We start from the raw sequence: 12,480 nt of genomic DNA, 5'->3' as shown, positions 1-12,480 counted from the left end.
GACAGTTCTCAGTAGAGTGCCCTTGGTTCCCTGCGTGGTATGCACAACTAGCGTTTGGATCGTACCACTTTGGGTATGGAGGTTTAAGAGGTGCCATGTAATGGGGAGAAATTAGTTGTTTTTCCAAAAGTTTTGGGTACAATTCCCTATACGACACAGGGATGGGGGTAAATTGCGGTCTCTCGGGATTATGCCTTGCTGGTCTTGGTTTATTTCTGGGTTGGCTTTGGGCGGGTACCGTGTTTTGTGGGAAAGTGGTGACGGGTCTTTGGTTTTTCGTGGCGTATACGGGGTAGGACGGATGTGGTGCTTGGTAGTAAGGGGTTTGAGGGGGATAATAGAAATTCGGGGGTGGATAATTTCAAGGTCGGGGTTGGTTAGGATACGAATTGGGAATGTAACAACTCCCAGTTCCCACCATGTGGGCTTCTGGCTCTTTCTTCCTTAAGGGTGCTGCTTTTTTTGAGCCTTCTGATCCTTCCATTCTACCGCTCTTGATGGCATTCTCTATGAGTTCACCGGATATTAGAATATCCGCGAAATCTTTCGTGGCACTTCCCACTAATTTGTCATAAAACGGTGCCTTTAAAGTATTGATAAAGAGGACGGTTATCTCTATTTTTGTTAGTGGGGGTTCCACTTGAGTGAGACGTCTCTCCATCTCTGCAAGATCTTGCCTAAAAGTCTCGATGGCTTTTCTCCATCATTTGCAAGGTCATACTGATCGGCACCATATCCGATACATGCTTGTCTTGATCGCAAAATGTCGACGCCAAGTCCTTCCAGGATCGAATCTTTTCTCTACTAAGTTGATTGTACCACCGGAGAGCTGACCCTGTTAGACTATCTTGAAAGCAATGTATGAGTAGTTTATCCTCGTTCACATAACCGGTCATTTTTCAATAGAACATAATGAGATATGCTTTTGGGCACCTTGTCCCATCATACTTCTCAAAATCAGGCACTTTGAACTTCGGGGGCAAAATTAGATCAGGTACCAAACTGAGTTCTTTGACACCTAGTGCGGAGAAGACTTGATGCCTTCTATTGCTTTGAGTCTTTCCTCTAGACTCCTATATTTTGCGTCATGGTTATCCAATTTCAACTTGGCTACCTCTCTTTGGGTCATCCAGATCCGAACTAGTGGATCACAGGACTAGCCCCTCGGTTTGACGCGAATATTCCTTGCCCCAAATTAGTGGGTGGAGCGGTGGCATAGGTCATTGTTCCAAGCCGTGGGTTCCCTTGAGTATACCCTCTTTGTGTTGTATATGCGAGCGGTGGAGTCCTGGGGGATAGAGTGGATCCTGATCGTGGTGAATTCTTGATCGAGATTCCTCAATGTCAGGGCTCCGCATGGGTCCCTTTCCTTTAACTAAAGCTGACATCATCTCCATCATCTTGGCCATTTGATCTTTTTGCTCGAGTGATTCCTCTCGAGATCTCACCATTAGGTCTTTCGTTTCTTGTTGCGATTTGGCCAGTTGCTCTTGTAATTCCTTTTGAGCCCTTTCCAACCTTTCAATTTTCTCATTGAATTCAGCCTCCATCACTCTAGCTTGTCCGCGCATTTTATACGGATGACGTGGTTCCAGTCTTGTGGTATTACAACTGCGAATTATATATTTTGTCTTCAGTGACTGAGTATGGGATATGCAATGTATAGATGAATGCATGAATGAATGCACGAATGTCAAAATGTTAGTTATGCAATGAATGCAAAAAATTGGTGTTAATTTCAAGATAGCCCCATATTTAGGCATTTCATTTATCAACATAGTCTATTACACAAAGTTTCCATTTCTCCAACGGTTACACAAATTTCCTAGCCACATTGCCTTATTTCTTCACTTGCTCTAAAAACTCTGATATGCTCGATCTTTGGCTCGGAGGGAATTGGCAACTGAGAACTTCGGCTTCATCTGATAATTGAACAACTTGCATAGCCGCTTTGCGAATTTCATTGATCAAGAAGTCGAGTTGCATTTCTTTTTCTTTGAGAGTTCCTTCATACGCGTGAATGTCCCTATCGTACTACTCACTCTTTTCTTCTAGAGCCTTCAGGAGGTTATCTAATTGTTGTTGACGAGATTGCAGCATATTTTCTAGATCTCGTGTTTTCCTTTTTAATTCTTGATGTTCAGACTGACTATTCGCCAATTCTACAGTCACTATTTCATACTCGGTGTTCTTCCTTCTTAACTCTATCATAGCGCGCCCAGCCTTTTCCTCCTCTTTCTTTGCTTTTCCCTTCCAAAACTCCATTCCTCCCTTGATATTGCTAATTTCTTCCTTCCATTCTGTTGTTGACTTGCCCAACCCGCTATTCTTTATAGTGTTTCTTAATTTCTTGTTTTCCAAATGAATGTCCCTTAAGTCGTTTCTCACAATCTCGGCTTCTCTTTGTACTTTTTCGTTCGGATCTTTCAACTTTGAACTTCAATCTTGATTGATAGTTTTCTTCTTGAAGGGCACTAAGGTCCCGAGACATCTTGGCCTTTTCTCGTTCGAATTCTTATCTTGCCATTTCTAGCTCAGACGGCGTTTCCTCCGAGAAAGGATTCTGGATGGTGTAGTTTGTTGACGAGATTTGCTGACTATTTACCCGTTGCTTCCTCCATATATCGTAATCTTGGGTAAGGGTATCAGCATACAAAGCTAATTCCATGAAATAAATTTCCTTCCAAGACTTTGCAGTGTCTCGGACTCTCTTCATATATCCTTCACCCGCGAAAGCAAAGTCGAACTGTGCTAATCCTCCAGTTGCGGGGAGGAATTGTCGCGAAGAAAATTACCTTTGGACCAATAGCGGAGCATATCCAACTCCTCCCCATAACCCAAGTAAAGGTACCTAATCTTGGCTTCCACATTTGTATAGCAGAACTGAAGGACGGATCCAGGGTGCTCTCCATGTTATATCCTCGGTGCGAAGATTTTGAAAAACTGATACCCAATGTTGCTTGGTGACTTCTTTCAGCCATTCTTTCTTGAGGTAAGCTTCTAGTGGGGAGAATGTTTTAGAAAACATATGGAACGGAGTGCGCTCTACCTTCCAGAAGTGACTCAAAATCCAAACATTGAGCAATCTACAAGATCCGATAAATCGTCCCTCCCTTTTCTTGAAAACTACTCGGGGACACAAGGTCTCAGCTAGGATGGTCGGGACAGGGTTGATTCCTTGTTTTAACCTTTCAAAGAAATCAACTACTGCAACTTCGAGATGTCCGAGAACTTTTGGGAAAATGACCAAACCATACATGGCCAAAGCGAATAGATTTACCCTTTTCAGCATGTCGGGATGGTTCAGAGCCAAATCTCGTAGGGAGGACCATGGAATGCAAATGGTTTCATTCTTCTTCTTTATCTGTTTTTCAGCCCATGCATCAGTCATGTCTGTCAGTCTCACTAACTTTTTCTTGAAGGTCATCGGCTTAGGCTCCTTCACATATATTTTGTCAATTGTACATTGTCGATGCGGAGTAAAGCAAGATACTCTTCTATGGTTGGAGTCATGTCTTATTGATTGAAGGTGAAACACTGATAAGCTGGGTCCCAGAACCGAACCATGGCTTGAATCAACTGTTCGTCTACACGGATGGTGATCAGGTGTGCTATATCTCCATACCTCTCAGTGAAAATGTCTCTAGTGTCTGAATCTCACTAATTCCAAATTCGAACCAAATCTTCAAAGTTATTTTGGCGAACATTTATAGTTATATGTTCGGGCAAATTGGCAACACACCCTTCCACTAGACTATCCCCCTTTTCTCTCTGAGTTTTTAGAGACCAGTCCCGAACCACGGCATTCTTCTCGGTTGTTTGTGTAATTGACTCCTCCATCAGAAACCCGCTTTTTGGCAACCAACCTTTAATCAACACCTTCCTAATATGATGCCTATGATGCATGATGAAAATAAAAATAAAAACAAACAAACTTGGTTAGTAAACACAACAAATATAATTTGAAAAACAAACTAAACTACCCAATCCAATTATTTTACATAAACAGTGTAAATGAAAGGCAAAAGGCATTTTCCCCGTGTACTTATTTTGGTGACTATAAGCGGACAGAGGTTCGGCATGGCTCTAATTGGATAGCTCGTATGGTTCATTATATGCAGTCTCGGTTCTAGACAGGTACTCGAATTGCTCGTACTATCATCTGCTAAGATTAGCATGAAGCCTCGGTCATAACCCATCACAGGCTCACGAGTTCAATTCGAGTGATTACATTTACTTATGCCCATGCGGAGGGACAAGTTAACTCACGAAAGCATAAGTCATATGTAACCCAAAAGTATTCACTAGCCTGTGTGGAAGGACAAGTTAACTCACGAAGGCGTAGCGTTTACTTTCACTTAAACGGACGGAGCCCGGGTAGAGAGCTCATGTTATGCGAAAATGCAAGTGCATAGTGTGTGGGGAAAAACTCATAAACCTTTACGTTTTACTTAAAGGAACTAAACCAAAATTAAAACCATAAAAATTGAAAACTGAAAAACAACCAAATAAGCAAGTTAGAAGAAATATTTACAACATGATACAAATGCATGAATTTTGAAAACGAGATTTTCGGATCACGACCAAATATTTACTTTGAACAAGGAAATTTGAAAATTTTGACAAAACATGTTTAATTCCAGACACGACTCTCAAAAAGGCGTTCCCCAGTGGAGTCGCCAGCTGTAGCGACGTAAAAATTTTGTGGATTTGGGTCGCTAATTGTGGCCATCTATTGAAAACTTGGAAGCTAAAATTTGATTTTTTAAAATAAACAGGGAGTCGCCACCGATCCTTTTTATTAGGTGTGACCGGACACCTGTCAGACTTCTTTTAAAACAAAAAAAAGGGTGAGTTTAGGTCTACATTAAAAGCCAGAGAAAAATTAGGGCTCGGGAGTCGGTTACACGCGAGGAAGGTATTAGCACCCTCGCGACGCCCAAAAATTGGTATCTCATAAACACAGGTTGTCTTGATTTTCAAAAATACGGGTTCAATGTAAAATTTAGTCGTGATCCGATTAAAAAAACAAGAAATTTTAGTTTATTCCGTTTTTCTTTTAGAAGGGTATATCGCTTTAACACGGGTCAATTGACGTTCACCCAACATAGCGATGAACTCGATGACTTAATGTTAAATTGATATATTGCCTTGACTATTGAAATTAATTAGCAACACAAGAATATGATTTTCGAAATAATGCAAAGTAAAATAATATGAAATAAAAATCAATAAATGAAAGAGCTAGGAATATATTGAAACAAATAATCGATGTGACAATAATATTAGAAAAGATGAAAGTATAATGTAATAATAGAATTGAAGCGAAATGAAAATAATGAATGTATACACATAATAATAATATTAAGAATGCGTGCGTAAAATGATATATATATATATATATATATATATATATATATTTAGCGATATTTAAAAATCCATACAACATACATAGAACATATACAAGATATGCATACCTTAGAAAGGATAAGAATAATAATAAAACTATTTTGTACATTACACAAATACATACACACACACACACACACACACATATATATATATATATATATATATATATATATATATATAAACAATAGTATTAGGAATATATAATATAATATTAGAAACACGTATATAATAGTGTAAAAAAATATGACAAATAAGATTAAAATATATATAATAATATATAAAGTATAGTGTTAAAATCCTATATACATAACGTATGTGCAAAATACATATAATATTAAAACATTTATATGATATATACATATACAATGAAAATACATATATAACAATGGTACTAGAAATATACCTATAATAGCATAAAAGATAAATAATATTAAAATATATATACAGGCAAGTATGCAAACTTATACACATAACCTAGTTATAAAATGCATGGTATTAAACATACATATAACGTATGCATATATAATAACATAAATACAAACATTATAAAAATAAAATAAGATAACGATAATATTAAAATGAAGTAGTCAAAAAAACTATATAAAGGCTATATGTACATAAAAATATATATTGTATATATAAGCAAAGATAAACCATAGTAATAAAAATAAAAATAATATAATAATAATAAAAATATAAAAAGTGGATAAAATATAATGATATAAAAATAAGATAAGAATAAAGTAATAGGTAATAATAAATGCATTAACATTAAAAATGAGAAAAGGTAAGAAAAGGACTAAAATTGAATGAAAAACCGAATTCGGGCAAATTTAAAAGAAAATAAAAGAAGGGATTTCATTGCAACATGCGCATAACATGGAAGGGCCAAAATAGCAATATCCCAGTGTTCTAAATGCTGTGCATTGAAAAGGACCAATTCATAAAATCGATTTAATTTCGGCTGAATTAAAAGCGAAAAACTTGATTGTAAAATATCAAAAAGCGGAAGGGCCAAGCGTGAAATTTGCCCTTCCGCTAAACTTCTGTGGATCCCCTGGTGGATCGGGTCGAGTCTTCGGGTTTGGGCGTGAAACGACGCCGTTTAAGCGCCCAGGGACAACAGCCAAAACGGTGCCGTTTTATTTCACTATATAAACCAAATTTCTTTGAAAAATTTTCAATTGGCAGCAGAAGAAAGAAAGAGAGAAAAAGAGGAGGGGAGAGAAGAGAGAGGGGAGAGGGAGAGGAGAGGGAGAGCACGCCACGGGCCGGTCAGTGACGACCACCGAGGGCTCGCTGTAGGCAGCGTGCAAACCATGCCATGTGGCAGTAAATTCGAAAAAGGTCAATTTTTTTCTTTTTTTTCTTATTTTTGTATTATATTATTATTTTTATATATTTTGGTATATATATATGGGAAAATAGAACAGAAAACAAAACAAGAATAGATTCACAATCACCTTAGGTTTCCGGTTCTGATTTTCGTGTTTTGGTTGCCCTATTTGATATTATTCTTGCTTCTTTTGACTTCCTCAACTCACTACTTGTATTTTTGTAAAATCTATCTTTGTATTCATGGAAAATGGCCGACCCTTTTACAGAAAGCCAAATAGACTTTTATAGCCTTTACAAAATTGTATGTAATATTTATTGTCTTGTCTTCTTTCTGGTCCTGCAGGGTATGGGTGAAGGTGACAGGGGCATGGTGGTACAAAGGAGCAGGTGGCCGACATGGTGGCATGGAGAGCTGGGGTGCCAGGGTATGGGGCTGATGGCTGGTGTCAGAACAAGTGGAATTAGGGTTTCCTCTCTGCTGATTTGTTTTGGGCTACTGGGCTAGGTTAATTTAGGGCTGAAATATTGTAAACAGGCTTGGGTTAGTAAGGGTTTGAAATGTATTTGGGTTTGGCAAAATTGGGTTTGTACAGCTGCCCCATGCAGGCTGGAGTATCTAATCCTACCTCTACAACTATGAATTTTGTGATTTGATATTTGTGTGTTTAGTGCTTAAAAAAATAGATGCCTACAATGCTAAAAAATAAATTAATGGCATGCTAGATAAAATTAATAAATTTTATAAATTTAATTATATGTTTGAAGTGAAATTTCACCAATTATTGGAAATTTTATTTCTCTTGCGTTTATTGATTTTTTAAGAACAACTTAACAGGTATTATATCATTTTTATTATCCTTTTCGTTGTTAGAATTAAGCAATCCCTTCTAGTTGCAATACAACTTTGTTATCTATTATGAATTAGCTTCACAATCTTTTAGTTTCTTAATATAATACTTTTGATTTAAAAAAATCGTTATACATTCAATACTTTAACCATTTTAACATTAGAAAAATGTAAGAAATATTTATACAAGAAAAAAATAATTTAAATTAAAATTACATAAATCCAACAATTTAAGAATTTGAAAGTTCAACTCATAATCGGAATATTTTATTCTTTTCAACTCGTTTGTTTTTGGCTCAGTGATATTAGATTTTATTAAAAGCATTTAAAACATGAATGATGCAGAGAATCACATGTCCATAACCTGCCTACCCAATGCAGTAAACAAATTACAGGACACCAATGAAAAAAAAATAATGAAGTATTAAGTATACTACCACCATGCCTAGAAAAAGCTTGATCTCTCACTTCTAGCTTTGGCCATTGGCTGTTCGATGATATTACCTCCCTGTCCACTTTAATAACACAACCATGGCTAATATTGGGTGGAAAAATGTTTACCAAATGCAGGGGTTCTAGGGGGAAGAATCGAATTATAACATTTTGAATGGGTCCAAATATAGTTTTACCAACTTGAAATGTTACAATTTCTAAAAAGATTAAATTAAAAATTTTCTATTTTGGAGGTACAGAATTGAATTATAAATATTTAAGGGTTAAAGTGTAATTTGACCATTCTAATAACTTAAGATTCTTCATACTTCAAAGGGGTCTAAAAACAAAATTTCCATTTTTGTTATTAATAAGATTTATCATTGATAAGTATGAATTCTAATCTCATTAAAAGTATTCATTAAGTGAATTTATTTCCTAATAAAAAGTTAAATTTTACATTAAATTAAATCATGTTTTGAGTTGTATTGTTGTCCTACAATTCAATGCCTTGAACATTAAACCAATAATATGTATTTCTTACCCAAAAGATGTGTAACAAGATGGAGATTTAGAGAAAATATGAAAGAATATTTTGAACGTCGATCACGGTAATGTATCGCAAAGGAAAAAGAAAAAAGAAAAAAGAAAATATAGAATTTTACGTGGAAATCCTTCTGAGAAAAAACCACGGGCAAAAGAGAAAAAAATTCACAATGTCGAATTCGAATGATACAAGAGGAGTGTTTTAATGTAAAAAAAATCGCTTTGGTCGCTAGTTGAGGCGATTTTTTGAGAATTTGAAAATAGAATTTCGCTTTTAAAGAGAAAAGGAGTCGCCACCGATCTTTTTTCTAGGTGTGATCGGACACCTAATAAATCTTCTTTTTTAGAAAAGATAATTTATTCTTGAACAAAAATGAAGGCCGAATTTGGGTCTACGCGAAAATCCAGAGAAAAATAGGGTTCGGGAGTCGGTTACGCACGAGGAAGGTATTAGCACCCTCGCAGCGCCCAAAATTGGTATCTTGTTAAACACGCATTGTCTTAATTCTCAAAAAAATAAGTTTAATTTAATATTTAATCGCGATTCGATTGAAATACGAGAATTTGAAATTTTTGGTTTTTTAGAAGGACGTCTCGTTTTTAACACGAGCCAATGATATCCACCCAATATATCAATGAAATCAGTGACTTAGTGTTGAAATCAGTACGTTGCATTATTTATTGAAATTAATTAAAAACATAAAAACCTAATATCATTTGCAATAGGAATTTGTAAATAATATGAACAATGATACAATTAATGAAAAACTATTAAAATACAATATTAGAATAAAAATAACAATAATATTCACAATAAAGAAAATGATAATAAAAATAATGTTCTAATAATATAATAAAAGAAATAATATATTTGTAATAATAATAGAAAATACTAACATGTACATGAAAAATACGTGTATATATATGTTTGTAGCACCCCAAACCCGCCCGAAGTTATGGCGGATTCGCATGCCACATCAAAACGTAAAAAAATTTCCATTCTAAGTCCGAAAATCGTACTTGATGTTCAAAAGATTAATTCATTAAGGGTTAAAGTGAATGGAAGTCATGCACGGTAGGAAACCGGAAAAAGGTGGTGAGTCCATCGGATCGCTAATACCAAGCTCCTTCGGATCCAATCCTAGACATGCATACCGCCATTGCCACACCTTAATGTCATGGATATTTCTAGGAAACCGATTTGATTAAGTCATTTTTAGGAAAAGTGATTAATTTTGGAAAATACTTTCATTGCGGAAGCTTTGCTTGTTGTCGTGTTATTTTGAAATCAACTGTTGTTTTTGAAAATGCGCCCTAAAGCTATCCAATTTCAACAGTTAAAATAAGTATTACCTATCTTAGTAATACATATTAAAACCATAAAAAATAGTTAAGTGGCCTTATTACATTTAAAAACCCAAAACTTCAATCGTAAATAAAAGGATGTCCAGTTCACGAGAAGAAAATCAAACTTTCAGAACGGGTGGTCACTCCGAATTCCCTCACAGCTCCAAGCCCACTATGGTTGGGGATTTCCTGCGTGGATGAAAATAAAAGGGGTGAGTTTGGGGAAACTCAGTGTGTAAATTAACCCAACCTAGTCTATATCAGCTCAAACCACAGAAATATAATAAGTTAGCCTTAGCCCAGAATAGAATTCAGAATAAAGCCCATAGGCCCATAGCAGAACAGAACAGATATTACATGTTTATGCAGAAACCCAACCCAGATTCATCCATAACACCCCCGTACCAGCGTTACACCATGTGGGGAGACTACTCGACCCACCCAACCGCTACACACCACAGAATTTGCAGCATGGCTGCCAGAACAGATAATGTGACAGAGTCACCAGATCTGAATAATCGTGGCGGGGCCACGAGCAGAATATATGTGGCGAGCCACCGGATCGAATATTTGTGGCATAGCCACCGAACGCTTCCTCCATAATATAACCCATGTCCCCATGCAACAGATATATAATCATGGCATACATCATACGTAATCAGATCGTCACCTTTTCGGTCAAAATTAACCCTAAGGGTATAACGGTAATTTTGCACGTAGGGTATAACAATAATTTTCCATACATAGGGGTATTATAGTAATTTAGCTACTTTTAGGGTTTTCATGCATATCCTAACTATTTACGTACTATCGAACACTTACGCGCATACTTACGAATTGGGCCGTTGGCCCATGAACCCGATCTTTGGCCCATTAAGCCCAAATTATCAAAATGTACGAAATCGCGTCATGCAGTTTATTACTTTAGATTACCAAATATACAAACCCAACTATCTTACGAGCATTCAGACATCATAAATTCCCAAAATACCGACTTTTCGGCATTTCGCTTTTCGGCTTTTGCCAATCTAGTCTATGAGAGGGTGTCGGTTACACACTTTTGCGACGATATCTTGTGAGATCCACACACGAACCGCCTACAATTGGATTACTAACACGTTAATCTAACTATTCAAATACAAACTACGTATTAATCCCTTACAATATTTGGCCAACCACACCTACAGATCATTGTAAGCTTATAAGAAAACAATAAGCAACTCATTAACAAATTTTTGTCAATGTTTACCACATAATCATAATTTCACTGCAAGCTGTCTTCCTGAGCAACAGTCACTAAATCATTTATAAATGGATCTACGAAACTCCAAATCAAGTTCCGTTAATTTTCCTTGAAAATAGACTCATATACCTTCTATCCATAAAATTTTCAGAAGTTTTGGTCTGTCCAATCAATACCAGATGTTTCTTAAAGTTTCCCATGTTTCACTGTTTGACTAATCTGACCACTCTTCATTACGAATCAAATTTCTCATTGTACAAAATTCAAAATATGTTCTTATTTATTTCATTAGAAACTAGACTCAATAAGCTTTAATTACATAATTTATTTAGCTTCTAATTCATCTCCCACAATTTATGGTGATTTTCCAAAGTCACGTTACTGCTGCTGTCCCAAGCAGATTTATTACCAAATCACTCTTTCATACACCTATCTTGCATGCATGTTATTTAAACATGTATATCACCAATCAATCATCACATATCTATGATTTTTACTTAAGCATAATCTCCATTTCATCATTTCAAAGCACAACATGCTAGCCAATTTTTCCCTTTAGCATCTAAGGCACATGCATGCTCATTTGTTTGGCTCAACTTCACGTATCTTCCATTTTTCATCAAAAGAACATGAAACAACAACCATTTCCTTCATTTTAATTCATGACCAAATGCTCACAACACAACTAAAAATCAAAATATACTTCAAGAGTTAAGGTAGAATCAAGAAGAACTCATGAACCTCAAAATAGAAGCAAGGTACCAAGAACTTACCTTCAATTTTCCTCCTCCTAATGACCGAATACTCAAGAGCTTTCTCCTCTCATTTCTCTTCTCTAACTTTCAGCTATGATGAACAAAGATGGACAAAACTTTGTTCTTTTCACCCCTTTTTCTTTTAATAAAACTTCATATTTCATCCATTTAATTCTTTAATACAAAAGACATGATATTCTTATCTTGAAACATTTACCTAACCCATTATCATGAAACATTTACCTAACCCATTATCATGGAACATTTACCTAACCTATTATCATGAAACATTTACCTAACTCATTATCATGGAACATTTACCTAACCTATTATCAATTTGTATCAATTTGTACCATAAATTATGGATATCAAGTGTACATTTTGTCTACAACAACATGATGGCTGGCCACTTCATGTAAAATGGGAGGTTTGTCATGCAAATCCTCCTATTTTGCACTCCTATTTATTTGGCCACTTCAATTTAGCCTATAGCATTTTCAAACATTTTCACATAGGTCCTATTTCATCATTTCACCCCCTTTTTCTTATGGAACAAAAAT

At 35.8% G+C, this 12,480-nt stretch overlaps 1 long non-coding RNA gene across 1 annotated transcript; it reads right to left on the bottom strand.

The window, feature by feature from the left end:
* Window positions 1–9,808: 9,808 nt before the first annotated feature.
* Window positions 9,809–12,097, bottom strand: LOC128283464 (uncharacterized). The gene is made up of 2 exons (XR_008273812.1): window positions 11,939–12,097; window positions 9,809–10,111 (listed from the first exon to the last, which is right to left on the bottom strand). It is a non-coding gene; the product is annotated as an uncharacterized LOC128283464 (long non-coding RNA).
* Window positions 12,098–12,480: the final 383 nt, after the last annotated feature.

This window comes from Gossypium arboreum, chromosome 11, assembly GCF_025698485.1.
Source record: "Gossypium arboreum isolate Shixiya-1 chromosome 11, ASM2569848v2, whole genome shotgun sequence".
In the NCBI taxonomy this organism is placed as follows: Eukaryota; Viridiplantae; Streptophyta; class Magnoliopsida; order Malvales; family Malvaceae; genus Gossypium; species Gossypium arboreum.
The sequence above is the reverse complement of the archived record's forward strand: the minus strand, read 5'-3'. Positions and strand labels throughout refer to the sequence as shown.